Here is an 18,422-nt window from a genome sequence, read left to right as displayed (position 1 = left end):
CTCCTGTGAAGGGCTGTCCATTCCTCCTCCATCACTGGGATTGAGTGTCTCACATTGACAGAGGAGATGAGGACCCAAGTGGCTTGGGGGCTCGCCTGAGTCACAGAGGAGGAAGGTGAGGTTTGGGGTACAGGAAAGAATTTGGAGGCCCTCCCTGGTTTTCCAGGACCTCTGCTCTCTTCCTGCCTCTCTCCTTCCTCACGTTCCTCCCCACTTCTGCTCACATCCTCCAACCTGCCTACTGCTGGGGTTCTCTCAGACCCTGAAGTGAGGCTTCCAATTTACAGACTGAGGAGTGGCTTCCCAGTCAGGACTGAAGAGACCCTTTAGACGTTGCTGTGAAGTAGCACCTGGGAATAGAAATGGGGGACTCCTCTCAGTGGGCAAGGATGCTTCTGAAGGGGTCCAGGATTGCCACCTTCCATTGAAGTCTAGCTGGGAAGTTCATTCCCATAAGGTCACTGCCAAGCTCCAAGACTTTCAATGTCTCCCTATTACCTTTCAACCTAAGTAGAGGTTTCCAGCCTAACACATCAGGCTTCCAAAAATCCACCTCACCCTCTGGCTTTATCTCTCACTTGTTCTTTAAGCCACAGCTTCTAAATGACCTGGCTGGATCCAGACCTAGGTCTGTGGGGTTGAGGACATGGTCGGTTCATCCCTGCTTGCTCACTATTTCTTCACCATGGTCCTCAAGCTCCAGAGAGGAAGCTAGATGGACATGTGACATCCACCCCTTCATCGGAAAAGGATAATTCTATTCATGCAGCTCAAGCGTAAATTGGCTGCTTGAGCAGGCATTTCCCATTTTTGCTTCCTATGTATAGCTTGAAATACACTAAAACTCCAGTTATTTTTCTTTTTTTAAAAAAAAGATTTTATTTATTTATTCATAGAGATGCAGGGAGAGAGAGAGGCAGAGACACAAGCAGGCTCCATGCAGAGAGCCCGATGCGGGACTCGATCCAGGGTCTCCAGATCACGCCCTGGGCTGCAGGCAGCGCCAAACCGCTGCACCACTGGGGCTGCCCTCCAGTTATTTTTCATGTAAACTCTTGATGGAACCAAGAATTATGGATTCGGAGAAATAGGAAACAAATGTAAAAAAGTAATGAACTCATCTGCGTTGTTTCTACAAAGATTCTTACTTGAATTATTATATATACATAAATATATACTATTCACACCCAAGAGAATTGTATTCCTCCTTCCAGGAAACATAATGCTCAGAGCAAAAGCTGAACTGAACACAAACCCCTAGGTGCTAACAAAGTCCTTCAGGCACATTTGCTTTCTGTTATATGTGGATGAAGTCCATCATTGTCTTCTCACCACTGGGGCTGATTTAGCCTTTGTTAGGTGCTGACCAATACAGAGGAAAGTTGCTTAGCTTCCTTAACACCTTCCATGTTGTCTTTGGCTGATGGTGTAAACCCTGCCTGCGAATCCGGCCGTGAGCCGACCGAGCTTAGCACAGCGCCAGATACAGATAAGCTTTCCCCAAATATGAAGTAGTTGGATTTGCAAAGAGACCTATTGCATGTAGACAAGAGCAGGTGGGCTGCCCTTCCCCAGTAGGAAGGGCTGCTCCCCCAACCCCCCACCCCCACCCCGCACCCGCCACTGCAGTTGCTCCAGTTGGGCCAGGTGAGGGAGTGGCTGGCTGCCTGCTGTGTGCTGACTCTGCCATGGAAGTCCCTTCTCCAGTCAGGTTCCGATTGCTCTCTCCATAACAGGTGGCTCAAGCTTGGGACATCCCAGACAGCTGGGATTGCTGGCAGAGCTTCCTCCCTGAGCTCAGTTCTGTTCCATCTACACAGCACCCCAGGAGAGGGGGCTCTGGCCTTCCAAGCTTGTGGCCTAGCTCTTCACTATGTCGTTGTCACTGTCACCATTGTCGGCATTGTCAATCTTATCACAGCAGCAGTGTAGCTTGTAGAGTCCTCACTCTGTGTCAGCTGCTGGTATAAATGTGTTCCTTTTAAAGCTCAACATCCCATGAGAAGGGCACTCTTCTTATCCCCATTTCACAAATGGGAACACTAGGTCCCCAGAGGTCCCACACTAATGACAGGGGGTAAGACTGTGAACTCTAGCCCTAGTCTGCAGGAGCCGAGTTTCCAACATGCTCACAATGCTATTGCCCCTCACTGCTCGAACATCCCTGCCTTTGAAAACTAAGACTCACTTCCTTGCTCATTTTCTAACTCAGGATGGTACATGTGTGTCATTTCTTCCACCAACTCCCACTGATTGGTGAGCCGATGAAGCCCATAGGGTCTCACTGGAAAAGCAAAGTACAGGTTATTAGGGATGGTGGCCACAGGCCACCAGGAAAATGAAGTAAGAGAGCAGAAGTGATATGGGTGGGAGTAGCCTGAGAGGAAATCTGAGCTCCTGTTCTAGGTTCCAGTTTCCATTTCCCGCAGGGAGTTAATGCTGCCATTTGCCTCTTCATTCGAGTGAAATTTCACATATCCACAGGGATTGGCTTTATCCTCAGAAGCTATAACAGGATAATCATCCTCAAGGAACTGCAGTAGGCCTAGCATTTATTCAAAAGACACACACAATAACAGTGGTGGGTGGGGACTTTGGTATCAGCGATGTTTTACAGTTTGAACCCTCATCAGTTGAGGTTTGCCCCTCCCCTTTGCTTGATCTAACTCCATGAATCTGGGAGGATGGCATCCCTATGATGGCCATGGCAAAAGGCCCATTTACTGCTGCTAAGTCGGTGGTGAGGGAGGTCTCCAAGTTGTGAATGTAGCACGGGGTCACTGACCTTGCAGCTTCCATACTTATTCACCAAGTACATGGCTGTTCTGGGCATTTATTGCTGTGTAACAAAGCACCCTAAAATGTAGTGGCTTATTAAAGCAATGATTATTTTTCTCTATCTCATGGTTTCTGTGGGTCATGCATTCAAGAAGGACTCAGCAGGGGCAGTTTGTCTCTGCTCCATGCAGCGTCAGCTGGGGGGCTTGAGTCGGCTGGAAGAGCTGCTTCCGAGATGACTCAGTCACGTGGCTGGCAAGGTGGTACCTGCGGTAGATCAGGAGCTCAGCCCACGCAGAGGGCTGGGGACCTCTTCTCCACATGGGCCTCTGTCCGTAGGCTCCACAGAATGGAAGTCAGGTTCTAAGATCAAGCATCCTGAGAGAGACAATGGAAGCTACCATTTTCTTATGGCCTGGGTCCAGAAATATGCACAACTTACTTCTCTTGTTCAGATGTCACAGATCCCAGGTTCAAAGGGAGGAGGTAGAGGTGTCACTTCTTGAAGAGAGCACTGTCAAAGAATGTTTGGGGCCATTTTCAAAAACATCCACACTGGAAAAACTCTAATAATTGTGCCACTCAGAATGAAGGAGAGATCATAGCTTAGCATCTGTGTGTTTAAGATACTCCGAAACACAAACAATTTAGGTGAATTGCAATCTGGGCGATTTCCCTGTGTCCTGGAAAAAGCTATGGCCAGCACCTCCTCCTACATCTTACTACTTAATGATTCTGGGTGTAGCGTTTCCTTGGATTCACATAGACAGAAATAAAAATTAGAAGCATTACTTCAGTGTCTTTCTTTTTAGGAAGACAGGCTTGGGTGGAAAAGGAAAAGCTGGGGAGGGGAGTTGAACCGGTAAATATGTCTCCTCTTCCAAGCAGGACCAGTATTGAGAAGAATGGATTAGGTCATTGGGTTGGACCCACTCTGTTTGACAGGGCTTCGCAGTGTGTAAGGTTTGACCAAGCACCTATTATGTGTAAATCCTTTGGGGCAGGGAGACTCGAGATATGGAGAGATGAAGAGGAATAGGAAGAGGTAGGTCCCTGCTCTACGTGCATCTACACTCTTATTTGAGGCAAGATATAGACATGTGAAGGGAGGCCTACATTATAAGGCCCTAATGTCAAGATTGAGAGCAGGGACTTTGGACCTGGGAGGGACTTCACTGTATGACTTGGACACCACGCCTGAGTTCCTCTAGGAGTGAGCAGGGGATACTAATAATCTTACCTCAAAATGTTATACTACAGACTTTAAATATCTTTTGTTAGGTCTGGAAAGGAAGAATCCGTTTTCCAGATGTTCAGAGGGGAGGTGGCCACTGACAGTGGAAGGGTTCAGGAAGACTTCCTGGTGGAAGCCATCCTTCCCCTCTCCATGTCGGAGCCTTCAATCAGGGATACCTTCTGGGCTTCGTAATCTTTCACTTCGCTGCAGATGTTGACACTTGGACTGCCTTTTCCTTCTGGAAACGCTTTCTTCTGTGACATACATTGTCTTCTCACCTCTTGACTCTTCCTCTCTGTCTTCTTTCCTCCTGCCCAGCAGAATCAGACACAGCCCCCCATGTTCTGCCCTCTTGACTGTCTTCTACATGCTTCCTCTGGAGGGCTGTCCTTCCCCTCCACTTCAGCACCTACTTTCTCTCTCTCTCTCTCTCTTTTTTAAAAGATTTTATTTATTTATTCATGAGAGACACAGAGAGAGGCAGAGACACAGGCAGAGGGAGAAGCAGGCTCCCTGCGGGGCCCGCGATGTGGGACTCGATCCCAGGACCCTGGGATCATGACCTGAGCTGAAAGCAGACGCTCAACCACTGAGCCACCCAGGTTCCCCTCAGCACCTGCTTTCTGCTCATGATTCCAAGTCTGTGTCTCCAGCCCTCTCTCCTGGACTTTACACCCATATTTCTAACCACGCATTATCTATTCTTTCAGCAAATTCTTATGGAGAGTCCACTTCGTGGTGAAGATGGACATGGTCTTGCCCTCGTGGAGCTTACCCATCAGCCAGGAAGACCATCACTCAGCAGCCAGGTCACACCATTAAGCATCGAATTACAATCATGAAAGGGGCTACCAAAGGAGAAGAAATGTCTACCTGGGAGATTGATCGAATCCTTCTCCATGGTCAAGAGAGGTGTGAAGAATTAGGGTTTGAGGTGAACTGGGTGGGGAAGTAGGGAGTGAGGGAAGAGGAGGAGGGGACTGAGAGGCTCTCTGGCAGAGAGGGGACATGGCTGCAGACCAAGTCAGGAAGGAGTGGGTGTGTAGGAGAGCCAAGAGAAGGTCAGAGCAGGCAGTGGGCTGTGGGGAAGGCCATGGGGGAAGGTGTGAAATGAGGCTAGGGCTGAAGAAGGGCCTGGAAGGATGTGTTGAAGATGTGGGCCAAACTCTGCAAGCTTGAGGAGAGTGTGATCATATCTGGACTTCTAAAAGATCATGCCGTTGCCGGGTGGAAAAAGGGAGCAACACTGGATTTGGAAACAGGACATGATGGTGAGGGTCCAGGTGAGCGACTGTTCTGGTCTGGACTAGGGTCATGGCAGCAGAATGAAAGAGAAGTGGCCAGATTCTAGAGGTACTTAGGAGATGAAATCTCCAGGAATTAGTGGCAGATTTCACAACGAAGTGAGAAAGAGGAGGTCCCAAGGATGATTTTTGGGTTTCTGACTGGCTCAACTATTCATGGAGCCAGGGAGGCCTAGAAGAAGAAGACCAAGAAGTGAACTATGGGATATTTACAGGGTAGAACTTTGAATGTTGAATTTATTTCTTGCCCATCTGTGTTGGCGGTGATTCTGAGGGAGTCAAGTGGAAAGGTGGAGTAAGAGGTTGAGTATATGACATTCAGAAGGATGTCTGGAATGGAGGTGTAAAGGTGGGAGTCAGTGGTCTGGGAAATGGTCTAGGAGAGGGGTACAGAGGGTGAAAAGGCTTGGGCTCTGGGAGGTCCAACGCTAAGAGGTCAACAGGGGAAACCGAGGGGTGGCCAGAAGGGTAGGAAGAATATGGGGGAATGTGGGGCCTTGGGAAGCAAGTTCTAGAAGGAAGGAGAGGGCAGCTAAGACAAGTATCACAGAGAGGTCAGGGAGATGAGGACATGGAGATTGTTCCATGGATTTAGTGAAATAGAGGTCCCTTGTGACCTTAGCAAGAGAAAGCCATCTGGCAGCATCATGGGCACAGGTGAGTAGAGGAGCAAGTGGAGAATGAGGGGAATGGAAGCAGGGTGCGTGGGAGAAAATGAGAAGGTGGGGATGGGAGCTTTAGTGACTTTGTAAAAGGAAGCTAGCTGCTAGGAAGGATCCAGCAGAAAGGGAAATGTTGATAAGACAGGAGAGAAGGCATAACCTGCAGTGATTGAGGCCCTCGGGAAGGATGGGGCCAGGGGACCCAGTGGGCAGGTGGAGGCTGATCAGGAAGGAGGGGGAGAGGGCAGGTGCAAATGTAGCTGCAGATGGGGGCAGTGGAGAACCAAGGGGGCTTCTGGCCGAAGCAAGGCAGGGACCAGTGGGGTGGGGTGGGGGACAGCGGCGTGGGTGCTTGTAAGAATGGAGATGGCTGGAGTGGCCTCCAACAGAGCGGAGAAGTGAGTTGACCAGAGAATCCTAGGAAGGCTGTTGTGCCACATGAGAGCCCACTTGAGGTTAGCAATTGTGAAAGCAGAGGGACACCAGTGTCCCCCTTAGTATGTTTTCTCTGGAGAACTTGGCATAGAGAAACCAAGTATCGAGGTCGTTCAAGGTTGGCACTTTACTGAGCAGATGTGATATACGGGCAGAGGAGCAAAGACTTCTTCCGGTTATTGTCTTGATATCCCACCGGCACTTTATTTTCCATATGTCCCAAATCCACGATCTCATTACCTTCTTCCCTACTGCTCCTCAAATCTGTTCCTCTTCTGAGATTCCCTGTCCTGATTAATAATATTACAATAATATAATAATACCACTAATAACCACCATTTATTAAGCATACAGATCAGATGTAATACCAGATCTTTAAAAAAAATCATCTCATCTAAGCATCATAACAGCTTTACGGGGTATGTATTATTCATTTTACGGACGTGGAAACTAAGGCTCAGAGATGTGATGTCACTTGCTCAAGGTCTGTAGTAAATGGGAGTCAGGATGAAAGGAAACAGGTCCGTAAGGTCCGAAGTCCTATCCTCTCCATTAGCACAGCCCTTGAGTTCCCCTGCCCTAAAACCACCTGTCTCTGACGCTATCTCTTCTCACGTTCCCCACCAGGTCTGCTGTAGCATCCTGTTTGTTCACCTCGCATGTCTCCTGTATCACTTGCTGCTTCCTGCCAGGCCCCTTCACCCCACTCCTTGCTGCTGGATGCGTGCACTTGAATGTAAGCTCCCCGAGGAAAGGGATCATTATCTGTCCTGCTCTGTGCTGCATCCTCAAGGCCTAGAAGAGCACCAGGCAAACACCAGCTAACACTCAGTAGCTGTTGAAAAGATAGATGTCCTTTGGGAGATAATTCTCCATGGGAGTCTCACATTTCTGTAGGTCTCGTGGGCAGAGGCACTGAAAGCTTTCTGCTCCAGACTATCTTTTGGAGGATATCTGCATGGTGAACAGCTTCGGAAGCTACAGTGTCTCTGAAGGGAGGATGGGCTTGTTTGCTGTCTAGGGTGATAAGGTCTCTCTCCAGGGCAAAGGTTGGCAGGTTTGCTTGCAGCCCACTGTAAAGGATTGGGGTTTCTAAACTTAGACTTCCTCAGTGTGTGCAGGATCACCATGACCCAGTCCTTCCCATGGGAGTTGGGGGTCAAGGGAAGCTGATTTGAAAGTGAAGGTCCTGCTGCCTGCTGCACCACAGCTGATGAAGCACTTTGTCTCTGGTCCTGGAGTCTCACAGCTCCTGCCAGTGTCCGTGAAACGGCGGCAGGCTCAGTCCTTGACTGCAAAGGTAAAATCTTGGCCTTCAGAGTTTGTGGCAATGGTCCTATTGCCTGTCAGTAGGACAACTGAGAAACCGCCTCCACCTCCCCCTGGTCCCCCAAAACACTGTCTCTAACACCAAGGTCCTCTAGAGCAGAGAGGACTCATCCCAGACTCCCCATACAGCCCTCCACAGCTGGGGAGGATGGCTCCCACCTCCTAACTTCACCCCTATTGCCCCACCCCTCCAACCCAGGCCGTGGCCCCTTGCACACCTTCTCCACTCTGTGGCAACTTTGTCCTTGTCACACTCTCCCCTCCACAAGCGCCAGCCTTCCCGCTCTCGGTCTCTTGGAGTCCTGTCCACCCTTTGAGGCTAGCATCCCAGCTTGCTTCCCCAAGGCCTACTCAGAGCCTGGTCAGAATTGTCCTCTCCTTTGATCATCCTCCAATTTTTCCATCTTGTAGGGTTCCCCGGTCCTTCCGCCTGGTATTGGGACTATCTAGGTAGGCCCCCTCTGGTTGTCCCAGAGGTTCCGCCGCGGTTCCGAGATCCTCGCAGTCCCCGCCGCCCACGGCATGCAGGAGGAGCTCAGCGGAACTGTATGGAAGATCGTCTGCCCTGGGAAGGCTGTTGCAGGGAGGGAGGATGGAAGGACCGTGGTGCTGGGGGCCGCGCTGTGGAGAAGGCGCTGCAGGGGCCCGGAGGGGAGTGTCTAGGCCCAGGCCTACGGCCTTGGCTGGGGCAGAGTTCGCGGAGGAAGGCCACGGAGCTGCTCCTGGAAACGCCAAGAAATAAGGCCTTTGGCCATCGGGGCGCCTTCCTCTCTGAGGATGGGAGCCCTGGTGGTGCTGCCCCAGGGTTTGGGTCCCGCGGGGGCCTCGGGGGGCCGCTCGGGGTTAGCCCCTCTCCCCGCCCCCCTCTCCCTGCCCCCCCTTCCTCTCCCTGCCCCCCTCCCTGTCCTTCTCGGTGCCCCCCTCCCCGCCCCCCCCCCCCCCCCGCAGCCTGCGTCGTCGGCCATCAGAGCCTCGCTTGCGGCCCCGGAGCCTCGCACTGACGCGGCCCGCGCGTGAGTCAGGCCTGCGTCACGGCGCCCCGCCGCCAGGGCGGCCTCTCGGGAAGCGAGGGAACCGTGCGCGCCGCGCTCCGCCCCGCTCGGTGCGTTCCGCTCCGCAGAGCCCGCGCGGCCCGGGCGCAGGGAGGGCGGCCCTCGGCGCGGGCGACCGCACCCCACGCGCTCCGCGGCCCCGCGCCCCGCGCCCCGCGCCCCCGGGGGCTCGAGCGCGCGGCGGGCGGATCCGGGCCCCGCGGCGAGGAGGCGGCGAGGAGCGAGCAGAGCCGCGTGCGCGGACGCGCGGCCCCGGGTCCCCTCGCAGCCCGGCCGCCGCCGCCGCCGCCGCCGCCGCCGCCGCCCTCGGGCCGCCCGGGAGGGACCTGCGCCCGCCGCCGTCGGGGACGCGGCCTCCCTCCCGGCTGCAGCGCGGCCAGTCCGCGCGACGGCGCCCGCCCGCCAGGTGAGTCGCCGGCCCCGCAGCCAGGTGGGCCCCCGGAGGCCGCGCCGGCCCGCGCTCGGCCCGCTCCTCCCCGCCCCGGGAGCCCCGGGAGCCCCGGCCACCGCGCGGAGCCGCAGGAGAGCGGCGGGGGCGGGGGCGGGCCGGGGCGCGGCGAGGGGGACCGCGGGGACCCCGCGACCTTGGGGAGCGCCGCACCGGGCGGCCGCCGCTGAGCGGGAGCCGGCGGGGAGCCCTCCCCCGGGGAAGCGCGCCGGGAAGCGGCCGACGGGCGAGCGCGGGGCGCGGGGCGCGGGGCGGAGGGCGCCCCCCAGGCTGGGCCTCGCGGCTCCCCGTGCCCCGCGTGCGCCGCCTGCGGAGGGCCGCGGCCCTGGGCCGCCAGGAAGGAGCCTGGCGCGGTAGAGCTCCAAGGGCCCCGCCTGCCGCGGCTGCTAGTGTTCAGAAATCCCGAGGCCACTCACCTAACAGGACCCCGTCGCTGTCAAGTGGAGTCAAAAAAAAAATGTTTTTTTTTTTTTTTTAAACCCCATTCCCCTTTCCTTCTTTGAAAAATATTTAGGAATTCGGAAATTTCTAACCAGGGCTACCTTGGAGGCAGTCCAGCTGTGACAGTGAGGCAGGCGGGTTGGGTTGGGGAGACTGGGCAGTGGGACAGAGAAGAAAGATCCTTGTGAGGGCACTGTCCTTAAAAGGAACTTCCAGGAGCTAAGAAAATCCTTTAATGGCTCCCAAAATATTCAACAAAAACTTTAGTTGGAGCCCGTTAGGCTGTCCTGGACACACGGATTGATGTCTGGAGAACAAGGTCACAGAGTGTTGACGTTAACAGTGAAGGATTCTTATATTTCATGCTGTGCTTTACATTATCCCAGGTCCAGTGGGGTGGACCCATCACCCAAGCAGGAAGGGCTTTGAGGTCACAACTGATTGTCCTTGGCTGTGGCCTATCCACTGGGACCACAAGAGGTTTCGGCTCTTCGGCTGCCTTTTTCTCTAACCAAGCAGCTGTAGCTCTAAGTAGGTGGTGAGTTGCAGCTCCACCTGGAGAGTGAGTGACTCAGTGCAGGAGGCACATCGTGCCCATCAACTCCGACTGGAGTGAGTTCGTTTGGCCTGAGTCACACACAGAGTTGTGTATCAGCTATTTGTGAGTTCAGTGGAGTTCTTTGCAAGCAGGAATGCCCAGAGCTCCCCGGATTTTGGGGTCACAGACTAGAAGTGGGCAAGTGTTCAGAGTGAGCACAGGCTCCCTGGCTCCTGGGCAGGAGTCCTGGAACTCTGACCTCACAGGAAAGGGAACCAGAGCCAGGTTGGGGTGGAGGGATTGGAGGAGAGGCTGCGATTGTGGTCAGAGGTGGGCCCAGTGCCCCGCCATGTGCCAGTGACCTTGGGCAAGTCACTTTACCTCTGGAGCCTTGGTTTTCTCAGTTATAAGATAGCCTACGGTGCTTCCTCAGGCTTATTTTGAGCCCAGGCTGGACACCTGGCAGATGCTCGCAAAATGTTGATCCCTCACCCCTTTCTTTATGGCTCTTAACCAGTGGTGGTTCTCTCTCTCCCTGCCCTTGTGCCTTGGTGTGAGAGAGGGTGTGGAACAAATGAAAGTGTCAGGGCTTCACATGTGGTTGAGAAGGACCCATAATTCAGCTCAAACTGACCTCTGCCCAGCCTTCAGGTCTCCTCAGTAGGAGCAGGGTCGTGGGGGGGCTGCGTAGAGGCTGCGTAGTGGCGGGCAGAGCTACGCTGGGCCTGATGGGTGTCCTTGGCTGTCTGCAACAGCTCTGGGGCGAGATTCCCACACAGACCTTGATGCCTTAGGATCGTGCCTGGCTGTGGTCTGCTCTCAAGTTGTGGCATTTGCTAGGTGGACTTCAGGGGTCCCCTGCCCTTAGATCAGATCTTGCCATCCTCCCCCACACCTGTCCTATCCATCATGGAGTTGGAAGCCACATGGCAACCATCCTGGAGAGGAAAGAAGTGTGTCTCCTGCCTTCTCTGAGGGATCCTGGCCCCTCGCTCTTTCTTTCTGTGACGTGTTAGACTTGGTGCTGAGCTAAGATGCATGTGCCTCAAGAGCCAAGGCAATAAGGGCATCCCCAGTGCAGCAAAAGAGACTCCGGTCTACTGCTGACGGTGTGTATGGGGGGGGGGGCGGGCGGGTACACGCACCCTGGATCAATGCCCTCCCCCACTGGAGGTGGGAGCAAATTTCAGAGATGAGGGGATTCTGGAGAAGCAGGCTCCTGCCCCTCCCCTCCCCTCCCCTCGTGCTCCTTTCCTGTCCACGTTAGCTGCAGCAGGGCAGTTCCGTCAGCAATCCCTTTAAGGCTGCTAAGCTAAGTAGCAGAAATAGTTTCAAGGGAAGATGGATTTGCGCTTTCTTCCTGGAAGCAGATCTGAGTTATTGCTCCCTCCTAGGCTGGGCAGCAAGAAGTTCTCACAGCCAAACATCTGGAGCACCAGGCTGGGAAAAGACTGTCACTCAGCCTCCACAAAGTCCTTTCACATCACCTTCCCCAACCTAGTGTCCCAGACTTCCAGAGGTCAGAAGCACAATACCACAGGTGGATCTGTATTAGTGCGCCACCCTAGACAGGCGGGCCAGTGACCTGTGCGGAAAGGCCTACTTGGTGTGCTTTTAGGAGGAGTGGCTGCAGCTCACGCCATGCCGGGCGCACAGTGATAATATACAGGTTCTTACTGAGGCTCCCGTGCTGTGCTAAGTGCTTTATTCATACACCATCTCATTTAATCTTCGCTATGATCCCAGGAGATGGATATTGCTCTCTGCAGTTGGCAAATGTGGGACTTGAGGTTCAGAGAGGTTTGATAATTTGCCCAAGGTCACACAGGTAGTGAGTGGCATCCGAGAATTTGAACTCAGGTCCGTCAGAACCAAACTTTATGCTCTTAACCACTCAAGTGACATGTCTTCATGTTAAGTTCTTCATAAATATTTGCTGGCTACCTAGGCATCTATCCAAACGAGGTGATCTAAGTGCATGGGTCCAGTTCTTTAAGCTTGTGCCCCAAGGAAGGGGGAAATGAGCCTCCACTAATGGGAATTTGGTAAACAGTGAACATACCTAAACTTCCAAGGTTTGGGGAATATGGTCTGTGATGGCAGGTGGGTCCCAGGCTCCACTGTGGTGCTTTATTGTCCTGTCTGTCTTTTTCTTCCCAATCTCTACCACTCCTGACCTCATTCCTTAAAGTTCATCCAAGTCAGGGGTTGGTGCTGGAAGCAGTGAGGAAAGAGTCAGAGCAGGTTGGATGATGCCCTGAGGATTTCTGCATCTGCAGAATCAAGGACAGCCAGGCGCTGGTGGGAGCTCTGGTGTGTCAGGTTTCTCTGCTGGAAGAGTGCTTGCCAGGGATTTGCAGCAGTTTCTGGTGAGGCCCCAGACCCCAGAGCAAAACTGCTAACCCTCCAAGGTTATTTACAGCAGCTGCTGGCCTGGGCTGCTCAGAGGGATGCTGCTTGCCTCCTAGTCTTGTCCCATGGAGAGACCACTGTCCTCACCCCTGGGGCTTTGCCACTGGAATCCAAGGCTGCTCTGGGGAACTTGGCATCTAATTCTTCCTGCTTCTTCGTCTCTTCTCTCTCTGAGAAATCACCAGCCCTGGTAAAAACAGGCTTGCATTGTCCTATCTTGCCTGGTATCTCCAAGCCTCCATTGATCTTGGGGAAGTTCTGTAGGTGCGGGTGGATAATTGGAGTGTGAGTATTAATGGTCCCCCATCCCACCCCCCAGAGGACACAAAGAATTCTTCCAGAAGCCCTAGCTCCACAGGCAGCCATTTTGTGCAGACATATTCCTTTGAAAATTCATCCCTGGGTAGCTCAGCAGTTTAGTGCCTACCTTCAGCCCAGGGCGGGATCCTGGAGACCCGGGATCAAGTCCCATGTCGGGCTCCCTGCGTGGAGCCTGCTTCTCCGCCTCTCTCTCTCTCTGTGTGTGTGTGTGTGTGTCTCTCACGAATAAATAAATAAATAAATAAATAAATAAATAAAATATTTAAAAATGAAAATTAAAATTCCCCCATCCTCCACCCCCATGACTAATTACTTATATTAAAACATTGTTCAATTTCAACTATGGATAAATCCAGTTATTTAAAAAAAAGAAAAACCTAGATATTCACTGAGTAAAAAAAACTTACAGGTGAGAACATAAGCTCAGATGCGAGATAGATTGCTGTCCTGCATTATTCTCATGTTCATGACCAGGTATATTTTGTTGCAGAATGATTCTGGGTCAGGCAAGTCCTGGGCAACCTGAGTCTCCAACTTGGGAATTGACACTTAAAGCCCTGCTTTTACTCTGGGGCCTCATATGAAATGAAGGTGGGGCAGGCATGGGCAGGAGGATAATGCCCCAGCTCCTGGGCCCTGGGGTTATCTCACCTGCTGCATTTGTCCCACCGAGCTGCTGCTCGATCTTCCAAAGCTACTCAGGGTTTATTTGGAGATAACAAGTTGCCTCTCACTGTACTCCATCATTTCTAATTACTGGTTTAATTAGAATTTCCTCTGGATTCTGTGCACTACTAATATGCCACCTATTCTTTTACTCGCAAATAGAATCTATTGGTCCACGCCCCCAAATTCCTGCTGGTTGCATTTTCTCTTTAATTATAAGACTCCTGGGCTCTTGTAGTTTTAAATCCCACTCCGTATCAGGAGCGTTGTTTGATAAAGCTACCTTTCAAGGAATGTGAACAGTCACCTGCTGGAGTGTGTCCACCAGGTGCTGCCAGGTGAGTATTCAGTGATGATGTGGACCTTCTCTTCCCTGGTGGTGGGGGGTGGGGGGCAACGGAAGGAGAGCATGTGCAACCCAGCATCAGCTTCCTGAAGGGCCTGGTGGGCGCTGTCCATGGTCCTGGCACACCACTGAGATGACCTGCCTGCTAGGAATTTGGGGACTCCTTTAGAGCAGCTGGAAGGAATATCCTTGAGTTCCCCAGCTTGCATTATGTTGTTGGCTTTCGGAAAGGACCTGGCCAAATGAAGAAGCCCCTAACTTCAGGGAGAAATGGTGATAGATGGACTCTTCTCACTGTTGACTTGCTGAATGAGATTCAAGTGTATCACTTTACAGTGCAGCATAGCACATTGGAGAATCTCCTCACCAGTGCCACAGTGGGTAGCATGTGGCCCAGAAATAATGATGCCTTCATCTCATGGAGTAGCCTGGAGTGGCCTAGAGTGGTACGGCCTCCTCCATTTACCCCAGTACGCCATACCTGTGTTCTCTCCTTTGTGTATTATGACATACAAAAGATTGGAAAACACCAGTATATCGGAAAGAAAATGGGCTTCAGAGTTTGGGAGACCACAGTTTGAATCCCCACTCTTACACTTCATGGCAGGGTAATCTTGTACCTGATAGTTATCTTTCCTTAGCCTTGGCTTCTTTGTTTGTAAAATAAGAATTACTTTTTTTTATCCCAAGTTTTTTTGGGGATACATAATATATGTAAGCATAGCAGGTCTTCAGAAATACTCCTGGGGCGCCTGGATGGCTCAGTCAGTTGAGTGGCTGACTCTTGGTTTTGGTTCAGGTCATGATCTTGGGGTCATGGGATTGAACCCCACACTCAGCAGATAGTCTGCTTGTGGATTCTCTCTCTCCCTCTGCTCCTCGCCCTGCTCATGCACCTGCTCTCTCTCTCTTTCTCTCTCTCAAACAAATAAATAAATAAGTCTTTAAAAATACTTGCTCCCTTCAGTGTGATCTCAGCTATCCTATTACCTGTTCCCAGTAGGAGGACTTCTCTGCCAACCCCTCCACAAAACTGCACTGAGGGCTGGTGAGGAAACGGGTGCAAAACCCTTCTCACTGCCAGGACATCATTACTCCAAAGAGACATCCTGTTGGGACTGTAATTAAGGGTTTCTGATCACTATTCATTCAAGTGCTCTTCAGCAGTCTGGTGGGTAACTCAGGTAATTGGACCCCCTTGGTTCCCTCTGTCTCTCCATGAAACAAGACAAAATAGTGGCTTTAAGAAAATCCAGGTCAGAGAATTTGGGCAGATACTGTGAGGACCCATCTGTTACCACCGTGAGCCGCCTGTGGATGAGGAAATAAAGTAGTGAGGTTTTTGCTTGTTGCTCCTAGACATTTTATTTTCACACCTGATTTAAGAAACTAGTATCTTTTTCCAGTTGGGACGGTCCCATGGATCTTCTACCTGTCTGAGGCCTGGCGTGCTCTTCAGCATCTTGGGGCCCTCTGTTTCCCTCTCTCTTTAAAACCTAAACCTCACCCACCAACCTGGCTCAGGTCACCATCATCACCTCTTACCTACCCCTCCTGTTTCTGTATTTGTCCTATAGATCTCCTTAAAAACAGCTGGGTCACATGACTCCCCTGCTCAAAAACTTAAAACAGCTTCCTGTTAGCCTTGAAAGGAAACCCAGGCCTTTCCATGGCCTGCAAGTCCTGCCTGCTCTGGAGTCTAGCTGTCTTCCTGCCAGCAGTTCCCATTCTTCCCTGGCTTAGGATGCTCTAGGCCCAGGCCCTTCTTTCTGGTCCTTGTACTCACCAAGCAGGCTGCCTCAGGGCCTTTGCACCTCCTATTCTCTCTGCCCTGAATGGTTTCTCAGGATATTTACATGGTTCATTCTCTCACTCTATCATGTCTTTTTTTTTAAGATATATTTATTTATTCAGAGAGAGAGAGAGAGAGAGAGAGGCAGAGACACAGGCAGAGGGAGAAGCAGGCTCCATGCAGTGAGCTCAACGTGGGACTCAATTCCGGGACTCTGGGATCACACCCTGAGCTGAAAGCAGGCGCCAAACCGCTGAGCCACCCAGGGACCCCCTCACTCTATCAGGTCTTAATCAGAGTGTGCTTTCCTCTTCCCTCTATATTTTATAGCATCTTTGTCTCACTCACTCCATCCCCTCACATTCGGTACATATTTATGTGCTATCTATATATATACTATAGGTATGTGTCTATATATACAGTATTAATTATACATTTGTCTGATTTTTATATCTCACTTTACACTAGAATATAAATCACACAAGGGAGGTGCATTATTTGCTCTGGCATGGCACATAGTGTTCAGTAAACATTGAATGAAGGAAGTGGGCAGTGAGTTGGAGTACCAGGACCTACATCCCCCAACAACATCCTGCATCCTCGGGCACTCACGTGCTTGTCACACTCTGGTGCCCTGACAATGCACAGTGGGCAGCTGTGCTTCCAAACCTGGTCAAGCCCATTTCTCCCACGTGCTCACATGAAGAGGTGGCTGATGCAATTTTTTTTTAAGATTGTATTTATTTATTCATGAGAGACAGAGAGGGAGGCAGAGACACAGGCAGAAGGAGAAGCAGGCTTCATGCAGGGAGCCCAATGTGGGACTCGATCTCGGACCCTGGGATCATGACCTGAAGCAAAGGCAGTTGCTCAACTGCTGAGCCATCCAGGCATCCCTGGTGCCAGTTTTTGATGTGTCATCTGCATTGTCTCATTTTATCCTCATGATGACTCTGTGAGATTGGGGCTGCCTTCTCCATCCAGATCCAGAAGCCGAGACCATAAGAGGTTGTATAAGACTCACAGCTAGTAAGTAGCCGCAGGACTCAAACCAGGCTTCCCTAGCTCCAAAACCCATCTTTCTGCGCTAGTGTTGTCAGATCCCAGAGTCAGACTGTGCTGGTGTGCACTCCTGTGTTTGACTTATATCTATGCAACAGTTCCCTACTTCATAAATTCCAAGATGCATTTTTCTGTATGTTGTCACATCTTAAATTCAGGGCACAATGTACAACCAGTGGTGTTTCTAAATGGCTGTTGGTCAGGTGAAAACCTTCCACCAACCCTCTTTGCTAAGTTCAAGAAAGTGCCAACATCAAAGGATCTTAAGTTCAATGAAATTAGGTAACTAATCCCTTCGAACCTCTATTGCTTCATCTGTTGAATGGGAATAATTGTGGAACCAACCCCATACAGTTATGGGCAGGATTTAAGGAGACGATGTCTGCTCCCCACAGTGGCTGGTACAGAGCCAGCCCTCAAGAAGTATCTCCTGTGTGTTGTGGTGGTTGTTTATTGCTACACCCTCCTCTGACTTCCAAAGTTCCCTTAGCACCTAAATTCTGGCACAAGGTTAATGCATCTGTGGGGCAGCCATGGTGCTGCTTGCACCATGTTGCTTGCACACCCACCGGGCGTGCCTTTCCCCCTCACATGAAATGGTCAAACTGAACCAAAAGATTTTGTTTGCACTAGCCCCACCCACATCTTCCCGTGTCAGTTCCTCCCCCTCTGGACCATCTGCCCCTTTTCTGCTTCCCTTCCTCCTTGACTAAGAAAACAGAAATACCGACTGCAGAGAACAAGTCTACAAATGCAACAGGAAGGTGACACAGGCCGAAGAAGGTTCTCCTGGCTCTTTTGCCGGTAGGTTCTTGTTTGGAATGGTCTCACTAGCCTCGCAGAATGCTCTGTGCCGAGACCGTGCCTGTCTAGGGTTTATTTCGCTGAGGTTAAGATGGACCCTGTCTACACAATGGAGAAAGTGAGGCACAAGGAGTAGATCCTTTATAAGAGGCAAACCGTCAGTGAATGCTGGCCAGGCTTCTTAGTTTACCTTTGCTTGAAACTGCCACTTCAGGGGAGTGCCTGGGTAGCTCACTGGGCTGGGCGTGCAACTCTTGGTTTCAGCTCGGGTCATGATCTCAGGGTCGTGGAATTGAGCCCCTTCTTGTCTCAGGCTCGCTGCTCAGCATGGAGTCTACTTGTCCCTCTGCCCCTGCTGGTGCTTTCTCTCTGTGTGTCAAATAAATAAATAAAGACCTTATTAAAAAATAAACTGCAACTTGGGGCAACTTTGGGGCATCATGTCTTCTTGGGATCAGAGTATTGCATCAGAAAATAGAAAAATTTTGGAGCTGGGAAATTCTATCAGACTATGGAAAATTTGGGAACTTTAAAATGCATCCGTTCATTAATCCACTCAATTCCTTCATCTATTTATTGAGCACATGTAACAGTAATACATGAGGATTTGGTCTTGCAGAGCCAAAAATGGTATTATTTGAGATATAAGTGGGAGACTAAAACACAAACCTGAAAAATCTATGAAATGGAGTCAGAAATGACCATTCTGTTTATTTGAATTCCCGGTAAACTTTTCTTTTTCTTTCTCTTTGTACCCATGTGGTTACCAGATGCATTTGGTGGGTAAGCACTGTT

General features: G+C 51.3%; 1 protein-coding gene across 1 annotated transcript in view; it reads left to right on the top strand.

The window, feature by feature from the left end:
• The first annotated feature begins 9,113 nt into the window (after positions 1-9,113).
• The window catches only part of SLC6A17 (solute carrier family 6 member 17), a 49,444-nt gene continuing 40,135 nt past the window's right edge, over positions 9,114-18,422 (top strand). Inside the window, exon 1 of the mRNA XM_038541044.1 lies at positions 9,114-9,203. The gene's annotated coding sequence lies outside the window, so the exon portion shown is untranslated. The remainder of the gene's footprint in view (positions 9,204-18,422) is intronic.

The sequence above is a fragment of the Canis lupus genome, chromosome 6 (genome assembly GCF_011100685.1).
Source record: "Canis lupus familiaris isolate Mischka breed German Shepherd chromosome 6, alternate assembly UU_Cfam_GSD_1.0, whole genome shotgun sequence".
NCBI classification, from domain to species: Eukaryota; Metazoa; Chordata; class Mammalia; order Carnivora; family Canidae; genus Canis; species Canis lupus.
Note: the sequence above shows the minus strand (reverse complement) of the source record. Positions and strands in the feature narration are given on the sequence as shown.